Here is a 14009-nt window from a genome sequence, read left to right on the forward strand (position 1 = left end):
CCCCACAGTGAGAACAGGAACTGGGCATCCCAGCTAATCTTCAGCTGGGTGGGTCTCATAGGGTTGTCAGATTTGAAAAAAATAACAATAGGCTTTGAAGAAAAAGACTTGGAGATGAAGCAGAATGCTCTTGCCAAAGCTTCCCTCAATTGACATAAGAGGAACAAATTTATTTCCCAAATTAGTTATAGTATAATTTACCAGGTATCCAAATAAATTTGTTTGGACACTAAGAGTTTTCCCCTTGAATAATGCCTGAACATAATTTTACATATAATTCTTTTATTCAACAAATGCTCAACGTATGTTTGTTTTATACCAAACACTTTTAAGGAATTAGGAATACCATTGTGAATAAAATAGACAATCTCTACTAAATGCTTAGTTATGATGGAAGGCAAACAAATACATAAAATAATTAAGAAATACAGTTTTATGCCTCATTATGTCAGATGATAGTAAGTGCTGTGTCCCCAAAACACTTACTCATTTTCTCAAACTATTATAAAACAGGGAAGGTGCATAAAGAGTGCTGGACATGGGACTGAAGATTCTGTTTTAAATATGGTTGCCAGGGAAGTCCTCACTGTGTAAGAACATTCCATCAAGGACTTGAAGGAGATGAGGGAAGTCATCAAGAGGATGGGAAAAAGAACACTCCCAGTAATAGGACCAGCAAATGCAAAGAGCAGAGGAGAAAGACATCTGCTTTGTTTAAGGGACAGCAAATAGGTCTCCCTGCTACAGCAGAGTAAATAGAGTGGAAATGGTAGAAGAGTTTTTAGTTGTAAGGCAAGAAGGGGACCAACCATGGAGAGTCTTAGATGTCATTGTGGAGATTTCTATTTTACTGGAGGTGAAATGGAAGCCACTGAAGACACTTGAAATGGAGGCCGATATGGTTCACAGCTTTAATAGTCTGCTGTCTGCTGAGATAAGAATTGACTATAGGACAAAGGGTAGATCTAGGTAGTGAGATGTTATTGCAGTCACCTAGGAAAGAGATAGGATGATTTGAACTAGAGTGGTACTGGTAAGAGGTGGTCATATTTTGAAAATATCTTTGAAGTAGAGTTGACAGGATTTGGTGATGAATTTGACATGGAATGTGAGTCAAATTTCATAGCCTGAGCCAAACATCCCTATTTAATTACGTTGAATATGATGGAAAAGGTGGGGGGAAATGGATTAAGAAAAGAAAGAAGTTTGCTGTGGGAAACAGTAAGGTGAAGAAACCAGTAGAGATGTTAGATATCTAAATCTGAGTTCAGGAGTTTTGAATGCATAGAAAATTTGATCATTAGCATGGGGCTGGTATTTGAAGCCATGAGACCGGACAAGGTCATTTTAGTTTAGTGTATTTCCACAGATTATATTTCAAGCATCGTGCTAGATACTTTAACGTTTGGCCATTTTAAAGGCCCCTTGGTAAATTTCACAGGAATCAGGATTTGACTGACCTGTTTTTCTCAGATGTCTGACCTCAGTCGGATGCATGATTTTATTATATTTAATTCCCTATAAAATTCCAAAATATCAAAATAAGACCTATATTTATTAGCAGGATTTTTCAGGTACAATATTCCTACTCAGATAGAACTATATCACTTAATTTCACAGAAATATCCTTCCCTGGGGTGATGATACTATTATATCACCAATCATGAAGTCATGCTGACTTGCAGGCAACAATGGAGCTCACATTTAGATCTAAGCTAATTTGCATGACTTACTTAAATTATGAAAAGACACACTTTTAGAGAGCAGGCAGATTTTGTTAATTCTGAATTATGTCAAAGTATCACTTAATAATTCTCAAGGGCCCAACTCTGGCGAAACCGGATGCTGCAGTGTATGTGTTTCCTATTCCCTTCCAACTTTTTTCATCATGATTCATCAGCGAATGCTATGAAGTCTAGAAATTTCATTAATGGATATCAGGGCCATTGGACCATGCATTTACACAAATTGCTCTGTGAAGAAGGAGCATTCACTCTCTCTCTCTCTCTCTCTCTCTCCAATGCTTTCTCCCCCTCTTTCTCTTTCAAGAGCAGAACATTTTAGTGACCTCCAGTTAACTGGCTGAACTAAGCAGCCATCTCTTAGGTTATAATGCATTGCTAACAAACCTCAGCATAGACTGTAACGCTACCACTAAAGCTTCTGTTCATGTTGTTCTAGGGCTAATAAAATGGTATATTGTATTCTAGCTCTGAGGAAATTTGAGATTGTCTCATATTTTCTCAGTTAAACCAGATAATAATTAGTTATGGGGAAGGGAGAGGAATTGCTGTGGCAGAGCCAGCCTGAGACATAATTTCTATTCATTCTCAATGTATTATCTGTTTTCTCCCTAGAGGCTTCCTTTTGTTACTCTTATATCAAAATCCCACTTCATTTTCCTGCCATCTCAACTCAAAAATCATACCTACAAAAGAGCTAAAGTGTTCATCTTTTTGCTTTTGCACAAACTCTGTGCCAGCTATGAGAGTGTAAGCTTTATAGTTATATATAGATGTTTTTATTTATAATCTTTCTCCTGCAAGAAAGGATTAAAGTGAAGCAAAAAGAACATGTAATAAGATGAATAATGAATAGAAAAATAATTTGCTCTTAAGACAAAGTAAAGGAAACTATAAAAGGGAGATGACTAGAACTATTTAGCAAGAAGAGACCTCGTTCTTTCCATCAAATAGTGTGGTGTAATTTGCACAATGCACCCAATGGTTAATGAATACATATTTGTTGAGGATAGCATTAATAAATAACGTGACCAAAGAAAAACTAATACAAAAGATTTTTACCCTTCAGGAAGTAACTATTAGGTAGGTATTGTAAATTCTAACTTTAAAAGATAGAGGAAAAGATATATTGAGCTGACCCATAAATACAACAGGAAGACACAGAGTAACAATTACTGCAGGTGAATTTCAGCTCTCGGTCTATCTACCAACCAGTGTCACCAGGAACCTTCTTCAGACTCATGTATCCAACTTCTTATTTATCTTTTGCACCTGGATATCCCTCAGCTACCTCCGTTTAATTCATCTTCTTCCTCCAAACTGGTCAGCATCCAAGCAGATCCAGAGAACTGTGAGGAGCTATTCTAGTCTCTGCCCTCTCCCCCGTTGCTGATCCAGTTAAGAGGGCCAAAGAATATAGTTGAGAGGACACCGGCTCTGTATCTAGTAGCATTTAGTTTTAATCTCATCCCTTAACTTGAAATTGGCAAGGCCTTCAGTAAGTGATTTAACTCCTCTGAATATCAATTGATAAAATTTGAAAAAATTTCCAAAATTAATTGTAGTATTAAAATATCATGTTTTGTACATCATGATCTCTCAATAAACAATTGTAGTATTATTCAAATTGGTACACAGGCCTATCACTGCTCCTCCCTTTTAGATTTTTTTTCCTTCTGTTTTTGCCTCTGAATGCCCCAAGCCAATCTCCCTTCCTCTATCACCTTTTGAGGAAATCCATCCCCACCCCACTCACCCCACCACTCCTCACACTCCTTTCTCTCCTACCCTGGCCTCCACCAGAGCTCCTCCATTCCCACCTGTAATCCAGCCTCTGCACCACTATCAGCGCTGCGGTTCTGAAATGCAAATCTCATCATGTTGCACCTTATAATATCTTTGAATGACTCCTACTTGTCTCATGATGAATTCTAAGCTCCTTAGTTTTAGGTTGACCATGACCATTTTTGATCTGACCCTGTCCATCTCGCCCTCCTAATTCTCATTTCTCTCCACCAAATACTCCACCCTTCGTACTGAACAATGTGGCTCTACTGTCATCTCTTCATACTTATATTTTTTCCTTGATCCTTAACTTTGCTCACAATGTTCCTGCCATTTGGAATAGCATTTTCCCTGTTGGCCTGGAAAATTTGACTATTCCTTTGTGATGGAATTCAGTCTTTACTTCCCCATGAGTGACCTTCTTAGGACAAATTGACAGTATCTTATATTGTAGTCCCACAGTCCATTAGGCAGTCTTCAAGTGTCCAATATGAGAGTGCATGATATTAGTTGTTTATATGCCTATTTCTCCCACTGGCTTTGAGAAACTTCAGGGATTGTTGTAACCATTTGTATCCCCAGTGTCTAGCATAGCGTGCATCTATTTGTGTTTTGAATGAGTGAATTAACGAGTGATGAGAAAGCCATGACCTATGTTTGTCTCTATCAATCTTAAATGAGATTATAAACAGACTGATTCAACTGAAGATTGCAGGTCCTATTCCTTTTGCAGTTGTTATTGTACATGTTAGCAAAAAGCTTCAGCCTTTCCAAAAATTTCTTCAGTGGTAGCAATAAATTCATTGTCTTCTGGGAGCAACACTGTGCTCCCTCTCTCTTTGTCTCTCTCTCTCCCTGATTTGCCTATTGCTACTTTGAAGAGTATGTGTTTATGACTTTATAATTTGTTACAGCGCATGTAATAGGAGCCCTTCTATTTCTTCAGAAGTGGTTATAAGAAATATTCACACTTGCTTATGTTTTGTGAACATCTATATCTGGTGGAGCACATGTTAATATAATCTTATTTTAAGCGGAAATATAGATTAAAGGATTTTCTCTTACTGTTCTTAATGTAATGCTTCTAAATTAGATACACAAAAGTGCTCATCTAGGAGATAATGGAAGCATAAGCAAAACACAGAAAAAGGCTTACCAAGAATGAATTATAACCAACAAACAAATGTTAGTTTTATTGCAATAGAATTACTGAATTAGTACATGATGGAACAAAAAGTCTATAACAAGTTTAGATGTCAGTAATTTATTGGACATGGATTGTATACACTGTACCCACAAAATTCTATCAAATTGTTTCTATTTCAAGAAATTTTCAGTTTATTCATGTTCAACACAGAAGTTAATTATACATGAAATATAAACTCAATGCAGAACATTGGCATTGTATTTCCTGGCTTTCTGGGAAGAATGTGGGAGCAGGTTTAATACTGAAATGGAAGAGAAAGCTCTTCACTCCTCTCCTTGTTCCCAGGATAGGACAAAATACACATGGCCAAGAATGAGGAAAGTAGGACAAAACCCAGTGTAGTCAAGAGAGTTATGAACCTGAGGTATGAGGTAAGATCTGGCCCTGGGAATGTTGACTGACACTGCAATATTTAGTATCTAGACTGGAATGATTAGATATGAAGTGGGTTAACCTGGAGTCCTTAGAGATGGCGCTATTCCCAGAAAGATAAATGAGATCCAGTCCTAGGACAAAAGGACAAACATCATTGGTCGGAAAAAGAAAAAATGATTTAGAAAAAAAGAGAAAGAGAAACAAAATGTAGAGGAGAAGAAGAAATCCCAAGGATGGAGACCAAAGGGTTTGCCAACAGTCTGTTCCTTGGGAATGTGAGTTACACCGCAACCTGGAAGATGATGCTACTTCCAAGCCCATGATTCTGTCTCCATGACTTAGGACACTAGTCACAAAGAAATAGAACACATCTTTCTCTTTCTAGATCTCATTGTCCATTGAAGAACTGCTACTCATGGCCTGCAAGAGTGAAACTCATTGGTTCTAGGAATGAATGAAATTGGACCTGCTGGAGGTCTTTAATTATTATGTGGGCCTCAGAACTGATGAGGATTGATGTGGGTGTTATTTCACTAAAGAGTTATAAACAATTCATATATGAAAAATTTATTTTCTTAATTTATAGTTAAATACACTAATATTGTATTTCAATGTTGTTATTCAAATTAAAGACCATGTCAGTTCTTAGACACAATCTCTCACTGTGTATTAATTTCAAAAAGACATTGTAGTAACCACATATATATTTTATATATATATATAAATTAATAGACATTACTTTTTGAGCTGTTTTATGTTTAGAGGCAAAAATTAGTGAAAGTTAAAGTGCCTGTCTGTAGACTCTCTCACTCCACCCCCATTTCTCCTATTTTTAACATCTTGTGGTATTTTTAACATTAGTGTGTTACATTTGTTACAAGTGATGAGAAAATGTTGATAAATTATTTTTATCTAAAGTTCATAATTATATTAGGGTTCACTCTTTGTGGTGTCCATTTTATGGATTTTAACAGAGATGTACCCACCATGACAATGTTACACAGGATTATAGTTTCACTGCCCTAAAAATCCCCTGTGCTCTACCTAGTTATTCCTCCTTTCTTTCCTCCCCAGGAACCCCTGGAAATGACTGATCTTTTTACTGTCTCCACAGTTTTGCCTTTTTCAAAATGTCATATACTTGCAACCACATAGTGTGTAGGCTTTCATATTGGCTTCTTTCACTCAGTAATATGCATTTAAAGTTCTTCCATGACTTTTTGTGGCTTGATAGCTCTTTTTTTTATATAGAACTGATTAATATTCCATTGTATGGCTACACCGTACAGTGTTAGTCCATTTGCCTATTGAAAGGTCCTTTGGTTGTTTCTGTTTTGGTAATTATGAATAACACTGGTATAAACATTTGTGTGCATGTTTTGTGTGGGCATAAGTTTTCAACTCATTTGGCAAATACCAATGAGCACAATTATGGAATCATAGGCTAAGAGTGTGCTTAGTGTCATAAGAAACTGCTAAGCTGTCTTCCAAAGTGGATGTACCATTTTGCATCCCAACTAGCAATGAATAAGTTATTTCTGCTCATTGTTCTTACCAGCACTCAGTTGTGTTGCTATTTTGGATTTTGGCCATTATAAGAGCTATGTAGTAGCATCTCATTGTTTTGGTTTGCAATTTTCTAATGACATATGATATTGAGTATCTTTTCATGTGCTTATTTATCATTAGTAATATGTTGCCATCAGTAACTTTCCTTTCCCTTTCCATTGCCAGTGAGATCCAGCATTTTTTTTTTTTTTGAGACATAGTCTTGCTCTGTCGCCCATGCTGGAGGGCAGTGGTGCAATCTCACTGCAACCTCCACCTCCCAGGTTCAAGGGATTCTCTCTGTCTCAGCCTCCTGAGTAGCTAGGATTACAGGCACCTGCCACCACACCTGGCTAATTTTTTTTTTTAGTAGAGAGGGGGTTTCACCATGTTGGTAGGGCTGGTCTTGAACTCCTGACCCCAGATGATCTGCCCTCCTCAGCCTACCAAAGTGCTGGATTTCAGGCATGAGCCACCGCACAAGGCCAGATCCAGTATTTCTTAATGGAAACGAAAAATTCACCAGTTACTGCATTTTTCCCCATATATTTGTAATAAGTTCCAACGTCTGATAAGGCAAGTCCAACCCTCCGCATTTTAAAAAATTAATCAAGTTATTTATTAAAAATTAATATTCTACGCACATTTTAAAATCAATGACCATATTAGATTTATTGGAAAAATAATGTAATTTAATATTATCACATCCATTAACATGATAATTCTCCACTTATTTGGATTTCCTTTAAGATCAATTCCTAAAATTTTCTATATAGATGGTTTTAGGATTTTTTTTTTGTAGCTTAACTACAAGATACTTTGTAGTGTCTCAATTTTTATTACAGTTTTACACCTTCAATTCAATTATTGCTGATATGGAAAAACTTTTTTTTCAACATCTATTTTAGATTTAGTGGGTACATATGCAGATTTGTTATATGGGATACTACTTGATGTTCAGGTTTGGAGTACAAATGTATCCATTAATCAGATGGTGAGTATAGAATGCAATAGTTACTTTTTCAACCCTTGTCCTTCTTCCATCCCCCATCTAATAGTCTGTTACTTTGTACTGTTTTCTGTTATGAATTGGGGAAAAGCCATTATTATATTAGCTTCAGAACAACTAGGTTCAAGTCATGGAAAACAATTTCGCACAAACAACTTTAGGAAACACTGCTTTGAAAACTATAATCTGAATTATAGCTGAGGCCACAGAAACCAAATATTTACTGAAGGTTCTTTTAAGAAAAACAAATTAGCCAGGAATGGTGGCTCACGCCTGTAATCTCAGCACTTTGGGAGGCTGAGGTGGGTGGATCATGAGGTCAGGAGATTGAGACCATCCTGGCCAACACGGTGAAACCCTGTCTCTACTAAAATACGAAAAAATTAGCCGGGCATGGTGGCACAGGCCTGTAGTCTCAGCTACTCAGGAGGCTGATGCAGGGGAATTGCTTGAACCAGGGAGGTGGAGGTTGCAGTGAGCTGAGATTGTGCCACTGCACTCCAGCCTGGTGACAGAGCAAGACTCTGTGTCCAAAAAAAAAAAAAAAAAACAAGAAGAAGAAGAAAAGAAAAAAGAAACAAACAAATTGTATTGAAAGAGGACATCATTAACAGTATATCTCTTCAATAATGGTTTATTTTACTATATTCTCATTCCTCTCTTACTGTGTCCCAAATCTCTTTACAGGCTAAAAGAAACTGTTCAGAATTAATCCTATTCATAAAGAACAGCACTTACTGAGTATTGCATTTTCCTCTTCAAATTCTTCAGCATACATTGGGACTACACCATATGGACCATTTTTACATTTTTACTTTTGGGTTTTTGTTTTTTTTTTCCTAGAGAAACTGCAACTAGATTTAGGTCCTCATTCTATTAGGTCAGTATTTGTCTAGTAAACTTCAGCTTAAGCAAAATAAAATATGTGTTGCTTTGAACTGAAACTCCTCAAAACCATCTTTAAAAAATTACAGAAAAAATTAAATGAAATTATTATTTAAAAAATCTTGTAGATGAAAAGATATGATATATAGTAAGTTTAAGTACCTATTTCAATGGTTCCCACAGTGGGGCCCTCAGACACCCAGGTCCAAACTATTTTAACAGGAATACTAACATGGTGACATTTGGTGTAAGGGTGCAAATACAATAGTGGGTAAAAATGCTGGCAGTTTAGCACAAATAAAGGCAGTAACACCAAACTACTAGTAATCATGGTATTCTTCACTATGCACAGGAAAGGTTTGAAAAAGAAGGGCAGGTTGGGCAGTGTCTCACGCCTGTAATCCCAGCACTTTGGGAGGCTGAGGTGGGAGGATCACCAGAGGTCAGGAATTTGAGACCAGCCTGGCCAACATGGTTAAACCCCATCTCTACAAAAAATACAAAATTTAGCTGGACATGGTGGTTGCATGCCTGTAGTCCCTGCTACTTGGAAGGCTGAGACAGGAGGATTGAGCCCAGAAGGTTGAGGCTACAGTGAGCTGTGATCATGCTACTGCACTCTGGCCTGGGTGACAGAACAAGGTCCCGTCTCAAAAATAAAAAGAATGTCTATGATGAAGCAGTGAAAATTTTACTACATCTTAATCCTTGAATATGTCTTCTTAATATTTCAAGTGATGAAATTGGAAGCACACATGAGCATTCCTACAGACTGCCTGAGAAAAAACCCTCATGTGACTAAGTCTTGAAGTGAATTAACCACTTTAATGGAATATCATTTTTACTTGAAAGGAGTACTGACAAACAATGTTATTTCAACTGGGGTTTTTGGGAGACATTTTCTCAAAAAATGAGGTTCTGTCATTTCAAGAAAAACAACAGACAGGCCATAATAAAATTCAATAATAAAACTGCTAATAATAAAAGTAAAGCTTCTGAATAAAAAATTAGAATTTTAGAAAATATATCCACCATTGCTTTCCAAAAGTATTCTGCTGAGATTGATAGTGATATTGATGAATGTATTTTGATACTGTATAATCAAATGTATCAACATGTAGAAGATCTCGGTGAACCATTATTTTCTAAATGATCAATGCATGATGTTATAATATCATGCAAGGGTAAAAGATCCAAAGTTCAAGAAAAACCAAGTTTTGATGGAGTATCAAAAAAGAAGCCTAGGCAACATGGCAAAATCCTGTCCCTACAAAAAAAAAAAACAAAACAAAAAATTAGCCAGGTGTGGTGATACACACCTGTAGTCCCAACTACTCTGGAGGCTGAGGTGGGAGGATCACCTAAGTCCCCAGAGACTGAGGCTGCAGTGAGCTGTGATCACACCACTGCATTCCAGTCTGGGCGACAGAGCAAGACCCCATCTCAAAAAAGAAAATTTATATATATATATAAATATATAAATATCCACAATGATCTAAAATGGCTATCTGTATGAGATTGGACATTGTTCACATTTCTTCAAGGAAATATCACACAATAAATTGAATGCAGATGAAAATGACATACCAGACATCAAGGAAATTTGCAAAAAATATAAGATTGTGCTACTTTGGGTTTAGAAAATTTTTCATAAAAACATTTATAACAATACGTGGTGAGCTTTTAAAGAATAGTTTAAATATTTCTGATTTAATTTCTAATGATAAATACCAGTAGATATAACCTACATAAACCAAAGCTCCTTGGGCCCTCAATATATTTTTAAGAATGTAAAGGAGTCCTGATTCCAAAACTTTGAGAACTGCTGCCTTCCCCTCCACTTTCCTGCCTTCCCTAGAATTTCTTCCTTGGAAGGAACATCCCTTTGCCATTTTAACTTACAGAGTTCCATTCAGGCCAGTTTTGCTACCTCCCTCCCATCTTTCCACCTCCCTGTCTTGACACAAAATCTGACCAAAGGACTCTACCAGCCCACCCCATTTCCAGTGATTAGCTGTCAAGGTGGGCTAAGCCAAGAAAATCTGGGTTTTCTCTGAGACTAGACCTCTTTTTCTGGGAGATCTGGAATCACAGGGACAAGGTTGGCCACCTTGGGATAGTCAGAATTCATCTTGCCTCAAAGGGGAGAGGTTAGGCAAGTTTCTACAAAGCCAAACTGCTTCCTAGAATGTCAAAGATAATTCTACTTTGTGCCACAACTGTGAGAATGCCCATTTTATTGCACACTTTCTAACATTTTTACCAAACTGATAAATAAAAGCTGGTACCTAGAAGAAAAAATGGCCAGGCATGGTGGCTCATGCCTGTAATCCCAGCACTTTGGGAGGCCGAGGCGGGTGGATCACCTGACGTCAGGAGTTTGAGACCAGCCTGGCCAACATGGTGAAACCCCGTCTCTACTAAAAATACAAAAATTAGCCAGGCATGGTGGCAGGCACGTGTAATCCCAGCTACTTGGGAGGCTGAGGCAGGAGAATTGCTTGAACCCAGGAGGCAGAGGTTGCAGTGAGCCAAGATCATGCCATTGCACTCCAGCCTGAGTGACAAGAGCAAGACTTCATCTCAAAAAAAAAAAAAAGTTTCCATACAATATAATTTGTTCCATCTCTAGAAACCAATTCAGCAATGAGAACTGAAAGCCACCACTTGGAAGGTTTCAAGGATTTAGCTCTACCTAATGATGTCTAAAGCATTAGTTAAGGTAGAAAAAAATACACACACACACACACCCCTATGTATTTAGTACCAGGAAACATGATGGACTAGATGGTATAGTCATCCAACAGAAAACACACAATAACTGAAGCCACTGTAGAGGAGTAAGTTATGATGTGGATCTACAATATTGTTGAGTGAAAAAGCAGATTACAAAAAAATCTGATTTTTCAAGGGAGAGGGAACATATACAAGCACAGGAGAAAAGAGATGAGCAGATGACTGGAAAAATACAAAATTCTGATAGTGGTACCTTCTGAGTGGGAGAATTATCGGTAACATTTTCTAGTTTTGCCTAAAAATTTTCTAAATTTCTTAAAATAAGGCTTTGTTATCCATATTATAAAATATCCACCACCTCAGGAAACTTAACCTTCAGCACAAATGCTACAACATGTTCAAAGTTTGTTCAGTTTAAGAGACAATCTATTTTGAAAGACATCTAAAATGACGACCAATATTTAAACCTATGCATTAATATTTTTCAATCATATGCTTTAAATTTTGTAATTTTGTTAAGGTTAAGCTTTATATCCATCTGGAAAAAAGTTTTCTATTTGTCTTTAAAATATGACCTACAATATACCAGTTTTTAAACAATGAATGGTGCTCAAAAATTGCAATATAAATTCAGGCAGTGTTCCTTACATAGAATGTTTAAAGGCTTCTAACACTGCTCTTTTTCACCGGTTATGAAAACACATTACCATTATCTAAGCATCTAATTATTCAGGTCCTTTGTTTCTCCTCTATTCTATTAATTTTATAGTAATTTTAAGGCCTGTGAGGATGAAGTTGTCTGTGACAGCTACCACAAAGGTTACTATAAGTGGACAAATTTCAAACGAGTTTATCACCACTACCATCCCCACCATAAAACTGTCTTAATCAAGGGCAACACATTTCAAGGTTAACCAAGACAACCTCTTTACCTGTCACTGCTTAAGAAAAGGATTTTTTTTGTCTTATTTAGAGATAACTTTCTCTATCTATTTTTCTCCATAAATCCACTGAGATCAATGTATGGCTCTATCTCAAGCACCAGCAAGCAAAACTACCTGCCAGAATGTTCAGTTTTTGCATCTTTCCAAATGTAGGACACAGCTATCTTTTGACATCACAATTTTTAAAAAATTGATGCACAAACTTTTTCTTGAACGTTCAGCCAGGCATGGTGGCTCATGCCTGTAATCCCAGCACTTTAGGAGGCTGAGGCAGGTGGATCACGAGGTCAGGAGTTCGAGATCAGCCTGGCCAAGATGGTGAAACCTGTTTCTACTAAAACTGCAAAAATTAGCCGGGTGGTGTGGCAGGTGTCTATAATCCCAGCTACTCAGGAGGCTGAGGCAGGAGAATCACTTGAACCGGAGTGGCGGAGGTTGCAGTGTGACGAGATCACACCACTGCACTCCAGCCTGGGTGACAGAGTGAGACTCCAACTCAAAAAAAAAAAAAAAAAAAAAAAAAAAAGGAAAAGAAAATAAAGTTCAGACATACAGCAGTTGTAATTCGAAGTTCAGACATACAGCAGTTGTAATTCGAAGTTCAGACATACAGCAGTTGTAATTCCTCTGAAGGCTGGTTATGGGACACATTACTTTCATACTTTGCTGTTCAATAAATGTGGGCTGGAGAATAAAGTAAACTGACAGAATTACCATATAAAATAAAATTCTAAGTGCTCTGACAACAAGAGAACCTTAAAATACACACACACACACACACACACACACACACACAGACACAGACACACACACAGTTTTCCCTGCTAATCATTTTACAACTAAACAACCAAGTAGCTAACGCAGAGCCCACAAAAGCAGAGTAAAAATTCTAACACTTCGTGAAATAAAAATGCACATATACCCCTGTGATCTAAAAAAAAATGCTATTCAAAGTATTCAAAGACAGCAATTACAGCTACTGAGAACATCGTTGTAAGCAAACAGAGGCAGAGAAAACAAAGGTGCTGATGAGGATTTGAAGCACCTAACATGCAGAAACCCACTGGGTGATTTCTTAGGTTCCAAGTTGGCATTATCTTTCAGAATGATCTTCAAGAAGAGGTCACATAACACTGTTACAAAGGATCTGGAGAAAGAGACCCTTGCTTTATCTCTCCAGCTCTCCAGTCATGCTTCACATTTTCGCTTCTTACACTCTTTCACATGAAGTCAATTTACAGACCTCCATCAAGCCCTTAGAGACCTTTTGCACTATCCATGACAAGTTCTGGATGTCATCTCTGCACTTTTGACAAATTCTTAGCAGTTAACTTACAGGGCAGTTAAGATTTTTGTTCAAGCACAATATAGCTAGAATAGGGTCATATACTCAATAAAACAAATATTTACCAAGCACTTATTGAGTGGAAGAGAAAAAGCACAAAGCATAATTACAAAATATTCTCCCCTGCCACCATAAAAGAATTTCTTAAAGGCCTACAGAATATAGCATAACATGACCAAAACAAAAATAGTAAGGACTGAAGAGGGGAGGAAGGGAAAATATCAGCATGAACTCAATATGACCCAGAAGAGCCTTGATGGTCAGACATGTAAAGATGTATTGGGTAGGGTTAAGGGGTGGAGGTCAGGGGCACAGGTCAGGGACACATTCTACAAGGGAAAAACAGCTGATACAGAAGCCTGAAAGGAAAAGCGGGCAGAGCACCTGTACAGGACTCTTACCTGCGGCATCTACCATACAATGCGCCTTTCCA

This window comes from Pan paniscus, chromosome 16 (genome assembly GCF_029289425.2).
Source record: "Pan paniscus chromosome 16, NHGRI_mPanPan1-v2.0_pri, whole genome shotgun sequence".
NCBI classification, from domain to species: domain Eukaryota; kingdom Metazoa; phylum Chordata; class Mammalia; order Primates; family Hominidae; genus Pan; species Pan paniscus.